Source organism: Pelophylax lessonae, assembly GCF_965119305.1.
Source record: "Pelophylax lessonae genome assembly, chromosome: 1".
NCBI lineage: Eukaryota > Metazoa > Chordata > Amphibia > Anura > Ranidae > Pelophylax > Pelophylax lessonae.
The window spans coordinates 222,331,592-222,351,436 of record NC_138768.1 but is presented as its reverse complement, the minus strand read 5'-3'; positions in this window follow the sequence as shown (position 1 = coordinate 222,351,436).

Below are 19,845 nucleotides of genomic sequence, written 5' to 3'. Positions count from 1 at the left end.
AGCGTTCAGTAGTGCGTTGCACTTAGAATGCAGGGCTTATAAGTGCATTGCACTCATAATGCAGGGATCAGGAGTGCATTGCACTCAGAATTCCGGGATCGGGAGTGCATTGTGCTCAGAATGCAGGATTCAGGCGTGTGTTACGTTTAGAATGCAGGGTTCAGGAGTGCGTAATGTTTAGAATGCAGGGTTCAGGAGTGCGTTAGGCTCAGAATGCAGGGTTTAGGAGTGCGTTAGCCTAAGAATGAAGGTATCAAGAGAGCGTTAGCCTAAGAATGCAGGGATCAAGAGTGCGTTAGGCTCAGAATTCAGGGATGGGGGGTTGGGGGGTAATGTGAAGGGTGTTAGAGGACACTGCTATGGGGATGGCCCTGCCCATAACAGTGTCCCTTTACATCACCCCCCTCCACACACACAGTAGTGTCCTCTGCTCCTCTTTCCCTCATAGCAGTGACCTCTGGTCCCCCTTACCCCCCCCCTTTCCCTCCCTCAGCAGTGTCTGGCCTCACAGCCGAGAGCAGAAGGCAGCACAGTTCTGGACAGATGCCAGGTGCAGGAGCCAACAGAGTGACTTTCCATATTAGCAAACTATGAATTGGCTGCTTAGGACTGCCCTTTGTCCTAGCAACCAATCATCTGCAGTTTAACTTCAAAAGCTAATTTGGGCAGCTCCTCCTCCTGCCCTCCATCCTGAGCTAAGCTGCCTCCTGCTCTCTGCTGTTCACTGATGACAGTGGCGGAATTTGCTTGCGGACGCAGAGGGGGAGAGCGGGAGAGAGCAGAGACAGGTGCGGCTGAAGAGGTTGGAGGCTGGGTAGGGAGAGTAGGAATCTGTTCACAGTATACCTGTTACCTGTTACCTGCACGCGGTCAACAGGTGGACTGGGATTGACATTTGCCGACCCCCCCCCCCTGTCTTGGGCATCAATTTGTCACCCCTCTCAAAGTTCCACCCAGCAGGACCCATGGTGGGGCCGGCCTTGCTCTACACTTAACTGTAATGCTGACATGAGAACTGTAAAAAGTGCAGGCTTAAAGTGGAACGTTACTCTCTCAATTCAACATTGACTATTTTTCCCTTTGATGCTAGCATTAGTAAACAGATAGGAAAGTATATCATATTTACTTGTTTTAACTTTTTTTTTTACATTTCTTCAGTTACTTCCTGGTTTCCAGGTCTGGGCAAATAATGCCATACATTTCAGAAGGGGAGGAGGGGTTTTCTCAGCTAAGCACACCCTTCTGCCTACATGCCTGAGCTAAGGGCAGGTCACTTTCTCAACAAAATAAAACATGGAGACATGGATGGCCCTTTACCAAGTGATCAGCTATCAGCCAATGACATCTGATCACGGAAGTAAAGAGAAGCCAGTTTCCAGCTTTTTTCTTTCTTCACGCTGTCAGCGCGAAGAAAAGAAGCAAGTCGTTAACTGGCTTCTGTTGGATGGACATCAGACCCCTTAGTGAACACCAGTGCTGCAAATCAGTGCCCTCCAGTGCTGCTAATCAGTGTCCGCCAGTGCCACCTATAATTGCCCACCAGTGTCACCTATCAGTGTCCATCAGTACTGCTAACCAGTGTCCACCAGTGCCACCTATCAGTGCCCACCAGTGCTACCTATCAGTGCCCATCAGTGCCTCATCATCAGTGCCTCCTAATCAGTGCCACCTTTTATTGCCCATCAGTGCCACCTCTCCATGCTCATCAGTGCAACCCATCAGTGCAACCTCATCAGTGCCAATAAGCAGGGACGATGTTAGAAATCATGCGGCACCATACAGCCTATCTAAGGGGGCCCTCTGACCCCATCCACCTCAACAAAATGCAGCCTTGTCCTCAAGTGATATTTGTTTTTCTCCTGCCTGTTATAAATTTGATTAGACTAGGCTTCAAACACAGCTGAGATCATCCCTTTTTAAACAGAATGCTGCTTCTGACTTTAAGGCATACTTTTTCTTTAAAGCATAAGTTGACCTCTGGGAACATGTTACATGCTCCACCCGATTTTAGGGGGGAACATGTAACATGTTCCAAATCCTGCAGCCGCCGCTCGTTGCCTCCCTCCCTGTGGCAGCAGTATGGGAAGAAGTTTCCCGTACTAGCTATCACTTAATTTAAAATCAGTCCCGCACGGCCACGTCATTCATTCACACAGCTCTGTGTGGGAATGAACTACAAGACCCAACATCCTTTGTGGCTGTCAGCTTGTAGTTCTCAAAGAACTACAATGATGCTGTGGACCTGCATGGCAGCTGGGATCTGCTGATCGCTGGTGCAAGGCTTTACAGGCTCCAAAAGAAAAAAAATAATAAATGCACAATTTTTTACCTGCAAAAAAATGTGCATTTGTTATTATTCCTTTAAAGGTGAACTTATCCTTTGAAGCCTTAAGGTACATCTATAATGCCTTTAAATCAGCTGAAGCATGCACTCCAATAATTATTTTAAATCTTCATGAGCTATTTCACACTAGCATTGCTCTTTGAAGAGTGATCTGCATCCAGATTTCTCTTCAGAAAGCATTTGGCTGGTGGGGAGGAGGCATTGTATCACCTCTTCAGCACCTGTTTGAAACAACTAAAAATCCTGACAAAAAAAAACAGTTGAATATGATCATGGCCAGCAGGCAACATGGTGGGTGGTCCAGTGGAGATAATTTTTGCTATGCAAAAAGTTCTGAGGTTGTGAGACATATGTACTTTCCATGCCGCTACCTTTCCAGCATAAGGGCTCTTTCAAACAGAGCTTCTCTGCTTAGCAGGGGATCCGTGAGTGGATTCCCTGCTGAACTGGAGCTTATCGGGATAGATGTCAGTGTTAAGACATCTGTGCCAGTTCAGTCTATGACCGCATACACCACACAGTGGATAGGGGTAGACTTGTGATGGCTCTATGGGTGGCCAGATGTAAATGGAAATGTGTCCATTTACATCAGGCTATGCTTGATCTGTCATGTTTAGGTCAGGAAAAATAGAAGAGGATGCAGTCCTTTTCCATTTGTTTCAGGAACTGAATAGATCCAGAGGTAGGTGGATGTAAACAGACAGTGGATTATTTTCATCAAGACTTCTGTAGACCTACATAGAGGTCTGTACAAAAAATTGGCGGATCTAAGTGAAAAGTTTGGGCAAATATTTCTTATGGGGAGTGGTTGGGGGCTTCAAAACACAGCTCAGCCATTTACTGCCCCCCAAACAGAAATGTAACAAAGCATCTAGTGCCTATGATTATCATCATTATCATGATCAGAGCACAGCAGCTGCTCTATTGCTCTGTCGCAGTGTCACTGTTGGTTGCTGATTTTGTTATGGCTGTACTGTGTTACAATCTGTAACATACAGTACAGCCATAGCGTTACAAAATCAGCACCCAACAGCAATGTGACACTGTGACAGAGCAATAAAGCACCTGCTGTGTTCTGATCATCATAATGATCATAGGCCTACAGTGGGGAGTCAGGGAGTGTAACCTACTTCCTTAGTAGTCAGTGTCATAGTGTGAGGCTGTGCACTGCCACCCACCATTCGATTAAGCCTGCTGTGCCCTCTCAGCCTCCAGGACCGCTTCACATCAGTCTCTCCCTCTGTCCGCGGAACTTACTGAGGGAGCAGTGTAGAAAAAAATCACTCCACCAGTGAAAACATAGGCAGTTGGTGGCCACGACCGAACTATGACATGGGCAGCGCATAGGCTTATCTGCCTGTGCCCCGAAAAAGCAAAAAAAGTCCCTTCTCTATTGACACCTCCTGGGCCCCTATGTTAACCTGATGGGGCCCTGGAAATGACCCTCTGATAAGCAAGTTGAAGGGAATGGTTTAGAAAAACCTTTTTATTTATTTAGGCAAAAATAACTATAAAGCTGCTTGGACCCCCTGCTGGACTGATAGAGCCTGTGCCCGGTACAACAGGGCTGGTTGTACTGCCTTATCAGCGGCCCTGCCATCAGTGCCACCTATCAGTGCCCATCAGTGCTGCCTATCAAAGCCCATCAATGCCCATCAGTACAGCCTATCATTGCCCATCAGTGCCACCTCATTAGTGCCCATCTGTCTTTTTTTTTGTTTGTTTAGAAAAAAATAAAAAACCCAGTGGTGAATAAATATCACCAAAATAAAGCTGTATTTGGGTGAAAAAAATGATAAAAATTTAATTTGGGTACAGTGTTGCATGACCGCGCAATTGTCATTCAAATTGTGAGAATGCTGAAAGCTGAAAATTGGCCTGGGAAAGAAGGGGTATAAGTGCCCTGTAAGCAAGTGGTTGAATAGCATTTTTGGTTTGTGGTGCTCAGATGCAGAGTAGTGCCACTTTAAATGTACACTACAGACAAATTAGAAAATAAAAGCGTATGCCAGGTCAAATAGATAGAGGGTTTTTTTATACTGCTTTCTGGAGCTCCTCACGTGCAATTTCCTCTCTTTTTATGTTAGGTGAAAATGGTTTTACCAGTCATGAAATGATGGAAAATAGGGATGCAAAAAGCAATAAAAAGGCAGACAACCATTGTAGCTTCCCCTCTTCTCTGCTAAAAATAGAGTTCTTATTTCTGTTTGTTGCTGTTAGAAAGTTTCCTCCCACTTCCTGTTCGATGAATTATTATCCTCAGGGCAGAAAGTGAGGGCAAATCTCTCAAATGGAGCCCCGGAGAGCAGGAAGCAGACAGGGATTGACATACACTTTAATTTTATGTTTGGTCTCTTCCCAACTCTATCTAAAACTAAGAAACAAAGTTTTGCTTGGCATATACAATATGCTTTGAAATGCATACAATTTATTGCTCAGTATACTTTATAAAAAGCGGAGACATCACCCTACCGACAAAGTGCCGTATAGTCAAAGCTATGGTATTCCCAGTAGTAACCTATGGCTGTGATAGTCGGAACATAAAGAAGGCAGAGCGCCTAAGAATTGATGCTTTTGAACGATGGTGTTGGAGAAGACTCTTGAAAGTCTCTTGGACGGCAAGAAGATCAAAGAAGATCCTGAAGCTGAAACTTGAAAACTTTGGCCACCTAATGCGAAGAGAGAACTCATTGAAAAAGACCCTGATGCTGAGAAACATGGAAGGAAAAAGAAGAGGATGACAGAAAACAAAATGGATAGATAGCATTATCGAAACAACTAACATGAAGTTAAGCAAGCTCTGGGAGGCAGTGGAGGACAGAAAATCCTGGCACGCTATGTTCCATAAGGTCACGAAGAGTCGGACACAGCTAAGCGACTGAACAACAACATACCGTATTACCCACATTCATGCTCTCCATACTGGCCATCTATAGAGCTGTGTGTGCTCCCTGGATTCACAAGAGATTACAAATGACTTAGATTTATGGATTTTAGCAGTTACAGTGTTTGGTGAATATTATTGCAGTGCACAGACTGGTTTCACTTGTTGCTTGAAAATTTCACAAATTACAAACCTGAGCAATTCAAACTGAACATAATATGGAAACAACAATTCATTAGAGAGTTACTTCAGTGAAAACTGAAATTTATAACAGCGTATATCTACCTATATCTAGAGATACAGGTAGCTTTAAATACATGCAAATCTTAAAGAAAAACAAAACCCCCCTATCCTTTTCAGCCAAGGAATCTGCCATCCTAGTCTCTGTTTGATCATCAATAGGGATGATCGAACTTTTGAAAAGTTCGGTTCGGCCAGAACATCCGAACTACCCGAAAGTTCGGCCCGGATTTCAGAACCCCATTGAAATCAATGGACCCGAACTTCGGTAATCAAAAAACACAATTTTAAAGCCCTAAAACCCAATAAATGCCCCTAAAAAGTGCCTAGGGTTCTGGGTCATGCCCCAGGGACTATTAATCACACAAAAAAAGTTCTTAAAAATTGTCATTTTTGATAAAAAAGCCAATTATTGAAAAAAAAAAGAAAAGATTTTTTGATTATGACTTTGGATGTAGTATCTGGGGGGTCTAAAAGGTGTACCTGTAAAGTTTCAGCTCTGTAGCATTTACAGAACCAGAAAAAAAGATAATTTTTCATTAGAGCAGGGAACTTGGGACCCAACTTTTACACCTATATGATCTTTTTTTGGGGGTTCTGGACATGCTACAGAGCTGAAACTTCACAGGTACACCTTTTAGACCCCCCAGACACAAAATCACACAAAAAAGTTCTTACAAATTGTCATTTTTGATAGAGAGACAATTATTTAAAAATTAATAATGTTCAGATGTTTTTCCTGCCTCAAAAGAACCCAAAAAAATGCCCCAAAAAAAAAGCCTGCTATTAAACCGGCAAGGTGTGAAAAGCGAGAAGCCATATTCCAGATCTATAATTGCACAAATACAAACGATCTTCTTTTTTATGGTTCTGGACATGCTACAGAGCTGAAACTTCACAGGTACACCCTTTAGACCCCTTTTTTATTTATTTTTTTTTTTTTCAATAATTGGCTCTCTATCAAAAATCTATCACAAATGACAATTTTTAAGAACTTTTTTTGTGTGATTCAGTGTCTGGGGGGTCTAAAAGGTGTACCTGTGAAGTTTAAGCTCTGTAGCATGTCCAGAACCCCCCCAAAAAATAATATAAGTGTAAAAGTGGGGTCCCAAGTTCCCTGCTCTAATGAAAAATTATATTTGTTTCTGGTTCTGGACATGCTACAGAGCTGAAACTTCACAGGTACAATATACACAAGTTCAGATGTTTTGCCTGCCTCCAAAAACCCCCAAAAAAATGCCTGCAACAACACACCTGGGCGTTTTTTTTTTACGCTAGCGTTTGTTGGGCATTTTTTGGGTTCTTTGGAGGCAGGCAAAACATCTGAACTTGTGTATAGTGGTGTATATACACACATACTTATATGTATTGTAAGGGATTAGCTCGGTGGTAGGCGTGGATGACCCCTTTGGGGGTGCGTTTTCACAGAGAGATAGCCGACAAGTGCTTGCAAACAAACAGTGTGGTTTATTAAATGGTGTTTTCTTCACCAGGCTGTATGCAGCAAAACATCCAAAATAAAATAAAACACAAAATAAATCCTTGCCTCTGTGGGCGGCTACCTTCTCACAGCTGGAACCTACCTAAGAAGTCTTTCCAACCTACTGTTGGGCCGACACTGCTGATCCTACAGCAGACACTCAAATGTCCATTTGTTTGCTTTTCACACAGCACAAACATTGTCCATTGAACATGTCCCTTTGTTTTCTTTCACACAGCACATGTTCATTTATAACAGGATCCTTTACTCTTCAGATTCTTCACATTGAACATAGTTCATTTAACAGGTCCCTTTACTCTTCACACTCTTCACATGGAACACTTCTCTTCACACTCTTCACATGGAACACTTTGTCTTCTCACCTTTGAGACGTCTTCACTCGTGGTTACCCTCCTTAGCTTCACATCGCTGTAGGGGGTCTTCTCCCATGCTCACCAGCTTGTCGGGAGGCACACATCCGACTGTCCCCCTCTCCCAGCCCACACGGCGACAGGCGGCAGCAGTCCTTCTCCCATGCCCACACGGCGTCGGGAGGTACACGTATGTCTGTCCTCCTCTTCCCAGCTCACACAGCGACAGGAGGCAGCACTCAATAGATTTTCTCTGGACAAATTATAGAGTCCTTGATCTCCTCATTCTGAACAGCTGAATGGTTTTCAACTTCCTGCTGGCTCTCTCTGCAGCCAACACCCTATAGTATCAGTGAACTTTCAAAGCAGGTGGGAATGTGTCTCCTCTCAGTGACTACATTCCCAGATTTACCTGACTTCCTGTCACAGTATATACACACCTAGACATATATAGGTGTGATAGGAGCAGAAATATATTGGTGTTAATTATTTCATTAGCGCAAGTCGTTTTTTTCTGCTACTTTCACACCTATATATGTGCAGGTGTATATATACAGACATGGGTGTGTATATATACCCCCTATACACATGTTCAGATGTCATGTCTGACTCCAAACATGTGCTCAAAAAAGCACTAGCAACGCCTGCAGCCAAAAATGCTGGCGGCGGCGAAGCCATATTACAGAAACGAAAGTCAGCTAAGAGAAAATAGCTTTTCTCTATTGGGGTCACCCTGCCATAGCAGTCACTGTCAGTTCACCCTACACTACATTACGGTCACCCTGGTATGGAAGGGTTCGGTCACCCTGCCATAGCAGTCAGTTAACCCTACACTACATTACGGTCACCCTGACACTTCATACTTTCCCTACAGAAACTAAATTTTTGAAGCTAACTAAAGTGTAAAGGAGCACTCTAACTACACTAGATATCCCTTTCCTCACACTAATAAATGCTAAATGACACTTTTAAAGTAAAATTAACAGAACTGCTTCCACTCTCTTCCATGCCCAGTATAACAATGCTAGGAATTTGGCGGGGGCTATCTTATATACTGGGGGCGTATTCACTAATGATTGGTCTAGGGACCCCCTAGTCACTCCAATCACATTCCTAGCATTCTTCTGCCCCCTCAATTGGCTTTTGCTAATGGTTCTGGTCCAATCACAGGCTTTTAAAGCCCATTTCCTGAACCATTGCATTATGGTCGGTTCTGGTTGCCGAATTCTGAACTTTTTGGGCAAAAAGTTCTAAATTCGGCCGAACCTCGAACACCCAATGTTCGGGCCGAACTGATGGTGGACCCGAACCGTTTGATCATCCCTAATCAGCAACTGCCGTGGTGCTGCACATATGATCAGTTATGACACCAGACAATTGATGGTTTGACAGTTTGCTTGAAAGCACAAATAAATGTGACAGCATTCCTGGCATGCTGGGAATGTAACAGGTTTTTTTTTAAAACCATTGAATCGATGGGTTTAGTTCTGCTTTACCCTTTTCCTGCCGATGTGGCGCATATATGCGGCCTTTCGGCGGGTGGACATTAATGCACAGAGGCCACATTTATTCGGCCCTATGTAAACACTTTTCTGTGCTGAAAATGCGCGCCCTGCATGCCTACTTGCAATCGGCAGCTTTCTGATCATGTGACACCCTATCACAGCAGTCACATGACCTGAATGCCCGCCTCTGCCTCACGGCATTTAGAAGCTCTTAAAGGGCTTGAAGACGGCAGTGGGAAGGGGTTAAACCCCAAATCTATATTATAACATTTTACGGCTTATCAGTCCTTGGATGTAGTGGTTGCATTTGTTTTATGTTTTTGGGCTTCTATTTCTTTATTATCAATCGGTGATCCTACCGGTAACACACTTCCTGTCCTAGGGTAATATTGTTCACTCACCTGTATTAATGGAGGAGCAGCATTGTAACCCTAGAATGGGAAATGTTTTAGGACTACAGCATACTTCCTTCCCCTCCCCTTCACCATAACAGAGAGTGAGGTGTTTTGTAGCCACCAGAGAGAGTTGGGCACATTGCTAACTGATATCCGCCTCAGCAGAAAGCAGAAAACGCTATCCACTCACAAAACTTCTGATATGATTGTCATTTTTTTTGCATTTATCATACAGATATAACAAAACATATTCAATAGTATATTTACCAGACTAAAAGGGATCAGAAAGTTTCACTTGACCAATAGAAAGAATTACCTCAGCTTTAAAAGCTCAAAAGAAAAAAAAGATAACTATCCTTAAAGTGTCCCTCCCCCCCCACACTGCGAGTGTTAAATGCTCATTTGTGCCTAGGGGTAAAGAAATATTAAGGTGTTATAGTTGCCATAGTCCTCATTCCAGCAGTACAGTGCAACCTGTCCCCCAAAGCCTCCTCTCCAAGAAATAGTCGCACTCCTATCTCTTCCACAGCCAATGCAGAATTACAGAATTATTAGCCTTGCACTATATGTGATGACACTGAAGGACCACCCACAGCCCAGAACTCTGTGGGTGTGGGAGATTGTCTTCAAGGGTTAACCACTTAAGCCCCGGAGGATTTGGCTGCTAAAGGACCAGGGGTTTTTTTGCGATTTTTTACTGCGTGACTTTAACGGACAATTGCGCGGTCGTGCGACGCTGTACCTAAACGAATTTGACGTCCTTTTTTTCCCACAAACAGAGCTTTCTTTTGGTGGTATTTGATCACCTGTGCGATTTTTTGATCACGCGCTATAAACAAAAAAAGAGCGTAAATTTTGCAAAAATAACAATATTTTTCACATTTTTTTATATGAAATTCCCCAAAAAAAAAAGTAAAAATCAAAATTTTTTAACATTTTTCGGCCAATTTGTTTTATGCTACCTATGTTTGGTAAAAAAAATCGCAAAAAGCGTATTTTGATTGGTTTGCGCAAAAGTTATCGCGTTTACTAACAAAGAGAAAGATTTTTGTCATTTTTGGTGTTTTTTTTTTTAACGCATAATGGCGGCGATCTGCGATTTTTTTTCGGTACTGCGACATTGCGGCGGACAGATCGGACCCTTGACTGACATTTTTGACACTTTTGGGGTTACCAGTGACATTACTGCAGTAATCAGTGCTATACATATGCACTGGTACTGCAAAAATGACACTGGTAGGGAAGGGGTTAACTTTATTGGACAGGGAGGGGTTAAGTGTGTCCTAGGGGCGTGCTTTCTACTGTGTAGGGACATGGCTATTGGTGTAAAAGCAAAGATCAACCGTTCTACATAGTAGAACGGTCAGATCTTCACTTTTACACAGGGAGAACTGACAGGCAGCTTGTTTACACAAGCTGCTCTGTCTTTCTCCCTTCACAGGAGCGATCGTAGTGTGGCCGGCGGACATCGAGTCCGCCGGTCACACGCACTGACTTGCCTGTGAACGAGCCGCGGCGGGCGCGCGCCTCGGCGGGCGCGCGCCCGCCCGCGATAGGCTCGCAAGTCAGTGACAGGCGAGTGACGTACCGATACGTCACTCTGCCTGGCCGGGGCTGACCGCCGCAGTATATAGTCGTGCGGCGGTCGGCAACCGGTTAAATAATCCTCTGGAGTTGCTTTTCTAAAGAGAGTTTAAAGTGGTGGTAAAGGCTTCTTTTTGATTTATACTTACAGGCAGGGCTTTTTTTCAGCAGGAATGTGGGGGAATGCACCTCCAATGGGTGCTGGAGGGTCTATTGATACTGGCTGCTGGGAGATCTATTGTTGCTGGAGGGGATCTATTTTTGCATGGCAATCTATTGTTGCTGGTGGAGGATCTTTTGATACTGAGGGTTAATTGTTGCTAGAAGGGATCTACTGTTTAGGGAGGGGTCTACTGTTGCTGGCTGCTATAGAGTCTATAGACGCTGGCTGCTGGGAGATCTTTTGCTGCTGTCGGGGGTCCATTGCTGCTGGGGGGGTCTATTGCTGCTGGCTGTGATGAATCAATTTTATTGATTTTCTTGTTATAACCTAATTCCATACATTCCAATACAAAATTATACTTGGCTCTATATTCTCTAAAAGAGGCTATACTGGAAGCTGGGTAGGGAGTGGAACCAAGGTTCAGTGCTCGGAGGTTGGAAGGGGTTAGTGTTGGGGTAGTTACTCAAAAAATGTTCAGTAAATTGTATTGAGATTACTTTACTAGTTACTGCATTTGAAAAGTAGCTTCACTACTTATTACCACTTTACCACCGGAGGATTTTCCTGCTTTACGTCCAGGCCACTTTTTGCAACTTGGCACTGCGCGACTTTAACTGACTATTGCGTGGTCATGAGACGCCGTACCCAAACGAAATTTACGAGGTTGGAAGGGGTCAGTGTTGGGGTAGTTACTCAAAAAATGTTCAGTAAATTGTAATGAGATTACTTTACTAGTTACTGCATTTGAAAAGTAGCTTCACTACTTATTACTTTACTTTTGAAAAAAAATATGAACAAATTCCAATGCGCATATTTATTTGTAGTGCACAAAAAAACAATACAACATGTATTGTTTTATTTATATATATATATGACCACAGCGTGCCCCCTTTCAATGCCAGAGTGACCACAGCGTGCCCCCTTTCAATGCCAGAGTGACAACTGCGTGCCCCCTTTCGATGCCAGAGTGACCACAGCGTGCCCCCTTTCAATGCCAGAGTGACCACAGCGTGCCCCCTTTCAATGCCAGAGTGACCACAGTGTGCCCCCTTCCAATGCCAGACTGACCACAGCGTGCCCCCTTTCAATGCCAGAGTGACCACAGCGTGCCCCCAGATTGACCACAGTGTGCCCCCTTTCAATGCCAGAGTGACCACAGCGTGCCCCCAGATTGACCACAGTGTGCCCCCTTTCAATGCCAGAGTGACCACAGCGTGCCCCCTTTCAATGCCAGAGTGACCACAGTGTGCCCCCAGATTGACCACAGTGTGCCCCCAGAGTGAACACAGCGTGCCCACAGATTGACCACAGTGTGCCCCCAGATTGACCACAGTGTGCCCCCAGAGTGACCACAGCGTGCCCCCAGATTGGCCACAGCGTGCCCCCAGATTGACCGTGCCCCCAGATTGACCACAGTGTGCCCCCAGATTGACCACAGCGTGCCCTCAGATTGACCACAGTGTGCCCCCAGAGTGACCACAGCGTGCCCCCAGATTGACCACAGCGTGCCCCATTTCAATGCCAGAGTGACCATGCCAGAGAGACCAGTGCACTTACCTGCAGTGGTGGGCGTATTCTCCTCAGTCCTCCCGCCTCCTCCGAGTCCTCGGCCACACGATCCCCCGCTCTCCTCGAGTCCTCCCGCCTCCTCCGAGTCCTCGGCCACACGATCCCCCACTGTCCTCGAGTCTTCCCGCCTCTTCCTCGGCCTGCGCGAGATGTCAACGGCTTGGGTAACGCAGGAAAGCGCGTTACTCAAGCCGAGTAAAGTAACATAGTTACCAATGTTATGAATGTAATTTGGTTACTACGTTACCAAAAAAAGTAACGTAGTTAACGTAATGCGTTACATTGTAACTCGTTACCCCCAACACTGGAAGGGGTTAACCAAAGGTTAGTGCTCAGAGGTGGGTAGGGGGCTTAGTAACTAGTAACTTAGAAGAGGGAGTTCCTGCACCTATTCTCTGAGAAAAAAAGCCCTGCTTACAGGTAAGCCTGTAATATGGCCTACCTGTAGGTACAGTAAATATCTCCTAAACATGCACTGTTTAGGAGATATTTACTTTAGCAGTGCCAGTGATGTCACCAGCACATGTGCACTGCGCTCTTAGTGGATGGCGTGCTGTCCATAAAGAGCTGTGCCGCGGCTGTGACTCACGTGCGCATGCCAGTAAAATGGCGGCTTTCCACGAACCCAGAAGGAAGATGGGGTTAAGGTTGAAGACCTGTCAGCAGTGACAGCGCACTGCTGTAGGGTTTCCTTTTTTAGGAAAGTCTTTCATAATGTGCTAGTATGTGATGCACACTAGCACATTATGACATTCATTTTCAGGGAGATTTTATTTTCTCAGTTTATTACAGCTTTAACCACTTTACCACCGGAGGATTTTCCTGCTTTACGTCCAGGCCACTTTTTGCAACTTGGCACTGCGCGACTTTAACTGACTATTGCGCGGTCATGAGACGCCGTACCCAAACAAAATTTATGTTCTTTTTTTCCCACAAACAGAGCTTCCTTCTGGTGGTATTTGATCACCTCTGCGCTTTTCATTTTTTGCGATATTAATAAAAAAAGAGCGAACATTTTGCGAAAAAATTGACATTTTCTACTTTGAGTTATAAAATATCCAATATATTCAATTTTTGTCATATATTTAAGCCAAAATGTATTTAGCTACATGTCTTTGACAAAAAAATTCTCAATGAGCGTATTTTTAACCGCTTTAAGACTGGAAAATTTTACACCATTCCTGACCAGGCTATATTTTGCGATTCGGCACTGCGTTATTTTAATGGACAATTGCGCGGTCATGCAACGCTGTACCCAAATTAAATTTATGTCCTTTTTTTCCCCACAAATAGAGCTTTCTTTTGGAGGTATTTGATCACCTGTGCGATTTTTAATTTTTGAAAAAAAGAGCGACAATTTAGAAAAAAAAAACAATATTTTTTACATTCTGATATACAGTATACCATTCCCAAAAAAAAAAATTAAAAATCAACATTTTTTAACATTTTAGGGCAATTTGTTTTCTGCTACATATTTTTGGTAAAAAAAAATCATAATAAGCGTATTTTGATTGGTTTTCGCAAAAGTTATCGCGTTTACTAACTACAGGAAAGATTTGTCATTTTCATTGTTTATTTTTTTTTACTAGTAATGGCGGCGATTTGCGATTTTTTTTGCGGGACTACGACATTGCGGCGGACAGATCGGATCCCTAACTGACATTTTTGACACTTTTGGGGGTACCAGTGACATTACTACAGTAATCAGTGCTATAAATATGCACTGTTACTGTAATAATGACACTGGCAGGGAAGGGGTTAGCTTTATTGGTGATCAAGGGGTTAAATGTATGCCTCATGCTTACTGACGTGTGTGGGGGGAGGGGATTGTGTGACATAGACACAGATCGCAGGTTCAGCTATGCTGAATCCTGTAATCTGTGACTGTCTGTCACAGAGGAGATTTCCTCACTCGATCCCCGACAATCGGGGAAGAGCGGCGGTGATCACCGCCTCTCCTCCCCTGGCCCGACTCCCGCTGTGTCTGAATACAGCGGGAGCGAGCCTTCGGCGCCGCGCGCACGCTGCCGAGAGGGGGACGTAGGTCTATGAGAGAGAGCACCGACGTAGGTCTATGTCGCTGGATGATAACGAGCCACTTTGCCGCAGTCCCAGCTCAGTGAGCGGTCGGCAAGTGCTTAAGCATTGCAATCAACTTCAGCCTGTCTATATATATATCTGACTCCACTGTTAATTTTCACTTTTTTTGTTAATAAGCCCTGATTATTCATGTTTTCATCACATACCAGTTTGGGTTCCACCAATTTTCTGGTTAACTTCAAACATAGTGCAGATCCCTGTACTGTATACATAGCTCCCAACTGTTCCTAAATTCGAGGGACTGTCCCTGATTTCGAACAAATTCCCTCTGTCTTTCCTCCTCATGTGCCCCACATTCTGGTCTGATCTATATAGTTGTATATAAAATGCACATTTTTATTTTTTAAAATGTGTTTCACAGTGCTAAATCTTTCATCCAATTTCTGAATGGGTAAATTTGTCAATGTTATCTAATATTTTTTTGTATATTTCTCCTTTAAGGAGGCGTGGCAAGGGTTGTGTGTCCTATGCTTACATACTTTTGCTAATATGTGTCCCTCGTTTCCATCACAAAAAGTTGGGAGGTATGGTGTATATAGTGAAAAGCGTCAGAAAATATGCAAACTGGTCTTCAAACATTTCTAATCTTCCAAAGAAAGCCTCTTCAATTCAGCAACCATAATGTCATAGTAATAGTGTGGCTGTTACTTCTTACACATCTGCAATATGTGCAATAAAAGTGGGTCATGGGACCCTACACACTTAAAAAAATTCTATGGTCACCGCCAGGGCCGTCTTTAATATTGATTGGACCCTGGGCAAACATTTTCTTGGGCCCCCCAAGCAATTTCGCTCTCCACCTTCTCTGAGACATACAATAAACAGCAGCTAGACTCAAAATCAGTTTACTTAATCAGATCAGGCAGCAATTGTGATTGGTTGCCAGAAGTTACATTGTATCATTACTGCTCACTGACTGACTGCTAGAGGTTACAGCACACACTATGGCTCACTGTTTATTTGCTCGAGGTTACAGCACATGACTACTGCTAGTTGATTGGTTTCTAGAGATTACTGTACAATAATATTGCTCACTGATTGGTTGCTAGAGGTTACTAAACATCCTTACCACTCACTAATTGGTTATTAGAGGTTACTGCACATTATTACTGCTTACTAATTGGTTGCTAGAGGTTACTGCACATCCTTACCGATCAATAATTGGTTGCAAGAGGTTAGTGCACATCATTACTGCCCACTGATTGGTTGCTTGCCTGCGCACCATGGACTGGGGAGGTGAGGGGACCCATCAATAGATAGAAAACTCCTAGGGATACTAGGACTCCTGGGATCAGTGGCATTGCTGGGGAAGGGGGGTGGTCAGTGGCAATGTTGAGTGATAGATGGGATCAGTGGCAGTGGTGGGGGGATGGGATTAGTCAGGAGGCAGTACACTGTGGCAAATTCTGAATCATGTAGAGCAAAGCAGGAAATCTTTGGCAAGTATATAGTGGGGGATTCTACCCTGACCACCAATGTGAGGGGAGATTCTACACTGACCACCAATGTGAGGGGCAATTTGCCCTGACCACAATGCAACGGGTGATTTTACGCCCCCCACCAATATAAAGAGGGATTTCTACACTGACACCAATGTAATAGGAGCATTTTTACCAACCACTAGTGTAAGGAGGAATATACAATGACCTCCATGTAAGGGGGAGTTTACACTGACAACCATTGTTGAGGAGATTTGTACTGACCACCAATGTAAGGTGACACTTCTACACCGACCACCAATGTTAGGGGAGATTTACACTGACCACCAATGTAAGGGCAATTCTGCACTTACCACCACTTTAAAGGGAAATATACACTGATCACCAATGTAATGAAGAAGTTACACTGACAACCAATGTAATGGGAAGATTTACACTGACCACCAATGTAACTGGGACATTTAGACTGCATTCACATTTCTTGTGTCAGGAAAACATGCAAAATTGCTTTCCTGACACCACAGAAATGTGCCGCCCTTTGCCTGGTACATAGAAGTGACATTAATTGTTGATGACACCTTCACGCATCTACTGAGATGTGCGTATTCACATCCACCAAAATTCATGGTATTTTGAAAAAAGGTTCCCCCTCCAATTTGCTTACCTTTGCAGAACAGGCTGGTGGTAGGCTTAATGACCTTAAGTAGTTGTAGACAGAACTTTCAAACATGCCCCTTTACCTCCCTAGTGGGCAGCATTTAACAGAAGTGAAGGTGGATATGACCTCAGGGTGTCATGATATACATATGAATGCTGCCTCTATTTACATATCAATTCAGCTGGTCCATGGCTATTTACATATTAATGCCACGTCATTTACATATCATTGCAGGTTATTTACAGGTAAACACAGGGTCTGCAGGTGAGTCATCTGTACATGGCAATAGGGCAGAGCTGGGCAGCTATGGGACTAAAACTTTAAAGGAATTTAAACAGGGATAGTTGGCAAGTATGAGGCAGCTGCTTTGGGCCCCACAACAATGATGGGGCCCAGGGCAGCTTCCCCTTTTGCCCTGCCTTAAAGACGGCCCTGGTCACAGCCTTCACTTTCATTTTATAACATCAGCATTGTAATAACACTACAAACAATAGTTAAATATGACAATCCAATATAAGATTACTAAAAAAATCTTCTTTCATATATCGAGTTCTGCCAGTCTGCTGGCCATCGCTTTGCACAACTTCCTGGATTCCCAGCATGCTTTACAGTTTCTCCTCTGCTGTTTACTTTCCATTTCTGAAGGACTACATATCCCATGGTACCTATCTGTCTGCAAGCAGTGATTCCTGTACTGACTCCGCCTCCTAAAGCTCCTCCTCTCAGCACCTCTGTAGTTCAGAAGACAGGCTCTGTGAAAAGTGTGCCACAGCAGTGCCTACTTACAAAGCACAGTAAAGATGTATCACAGAATTTAGGGAAGTAAACGTGTGGGGATCTTCACATAGTAAATTAAAAAACTTCAAGATCATTCGCATTAAAGAGGTTGTATACTGCTGGACATCCCCCCCCCCTGAAAGGTAAAGTCATAATGTGCTAGTATGTATTGCATACTAGCACATTATGTGAAATTTACCTTAAAGGAAAGCTGTTCCAGCACTTATGTTCTTCACATAGTAAATTTACAAGCTTCAAGATCTTTCAGATAAGCCACTTGCCGACCAGCCGCTGCTGTTATATGTCAGAAGGTCGGCAGGTTCCCGCGAATTGCCGTACATGTAGCAGACCATTGTTCTCTCAGGAATTAATACAGAGCTCCTGTGTTCCTCCTATTGAGGAAAAAAGGTCTCTGTATTGATTTCACAAGCCCATTCCCCCCCACAGTTAGAAAACACCCCCTAGGCTCACATTTAACCCTTTGATCGCCCCTGGGTTAACCCCTTCCCTGCCAGTGTCCTTATTGCAGTAACAGTGCATATTTTTAGCACTGTTTGCTGTAGTAATGTCACTGGTCCCCCTAAAAGGGTAAAAAATATCAGTTAAGGGTCATATCTGTCCGCCGCAATGTCGCAGTCCTGCTAAAAATTGCTGATCGCTGCCATTACTAGTAAAAAAATAAATAAATAAAAATGACATAGATCTTTCCCCTAGCTTGAGGACACAATAACTTTTGCGCAAACCAATCAAAATACGCTTATTGGGATTTTTTACCAAAAATATGTAGCAGAATACAAATTGGCCTAAAATCATGAAAAAAATCAATTTTTAAATTTTTTTTCTATTGGGAATATTATATAGCAGAAAGTGAAAAATATTGTTTTTTTTTCAGAATTGTAGCTCTTTTTTTGTTTACAGCGCAAAAAATAAAATTTGCACAGGTGATCAAATACCACCAAAAGAAAGCTCTATTTGTGGGAAAAAAGGACATCAATTTTATTATGGTACATTTTTTTGGGGGGGAATTTCATATTAAAAAAATGTGAAAAATATTGTTATTTTTTCAAAATTTACGCTCTTTTCTTGTTTATAGCGCAAAAAGTAAAAATCGCTCAGGTGATCAAATACCACCAAAAGAAAGCTCTATTTACGGGAAAAAAAGGACGTCAATTTCATTTGGGTACGGCGTCGCACGACCGCGCAATTGTCAGTTAAAGTCGCACAGTGCTGAATCGCAAAAAGTGGCCCAGACGTAAGACAGCAAAATCCTCCGGTGGTAAAGTGGTTAAAATATGATTTTACATTTTTACTAAAGATACCCTTTAATGCTCCTTCATCTTTTCTACCCCTTATCATTTTTTTTTTGTTTAATGGGTAGAATTTCCAGTTGAAAAGAATTTGTTCCTCAGCTGGATAGCTGGCAAGTTATGCAACCTCTCAGCCAGGATCTCACTACAACATATCACTGGGCATTTCTAATGAGTATGTAACAAGAAGTGATATATAGCCGGTCACCCTGTTCTGTGAGAAGAAATAGCGGCCTCTCTGCTATGGCTTAATATAAACCAGTTTTTTTGAAAGTTGAGCAATAATTTTAGTTTCCCTTAATCTGATTAGACGATAAATTGTGGCGTGCCGCACTCCGCTTCATTAAGGAAGTGCATTATTGATAAACACCATCAGGGAAAGAATCATGACGGCAGCAGCTGTTGGGAACTCACTGTGAATTTGAAGATTCATGTCCTCAAGTGCAGCAGAAAATACATTTAAGAGGCGATAAAACCTATTGGTAGGCAAAACACAAAAGTGTTGCTTGGGTGAAAGAGGGAAGCAGGATTGGCATGAGGGAACAACATGATTCGCTCAGTGATATGCATTGAGTTAAGGGGTAGTTCTTTACCCACTTCAATACCGGGCACTTTTATTCACTTCCTGTCCAGGCCAATTTTTAGGTTACAAAGCTGTCACGCTTTGCGTGACAATTGTGCAGTCATGCAACACTGTACCCATATGACATTTTTTTTTTTTAATTATTTATTTATGAGAAAAAAGGATAAACAGGAGATTTCCATTTACAATATTCGTGCAATTTGATCCATTTGGTTCAATAAAAAAAAACAAAACAAAAAAAAAGGCAAACAGAAACCAACATAATTATTACCAATATGTTCATACATATATTAGTTATTAACTCTAAAAATTTATTCTAAAAAAAAATTTCAAACTCAATATGGACCATTTCATTCTATCTATCAAAAGTTCTCCAGTACCTCTAATGTTTTTTTTTTTTATATCAAAAGAAACCAAAAAAAAAAAAAAAGGAAAAGAAGAAAAGG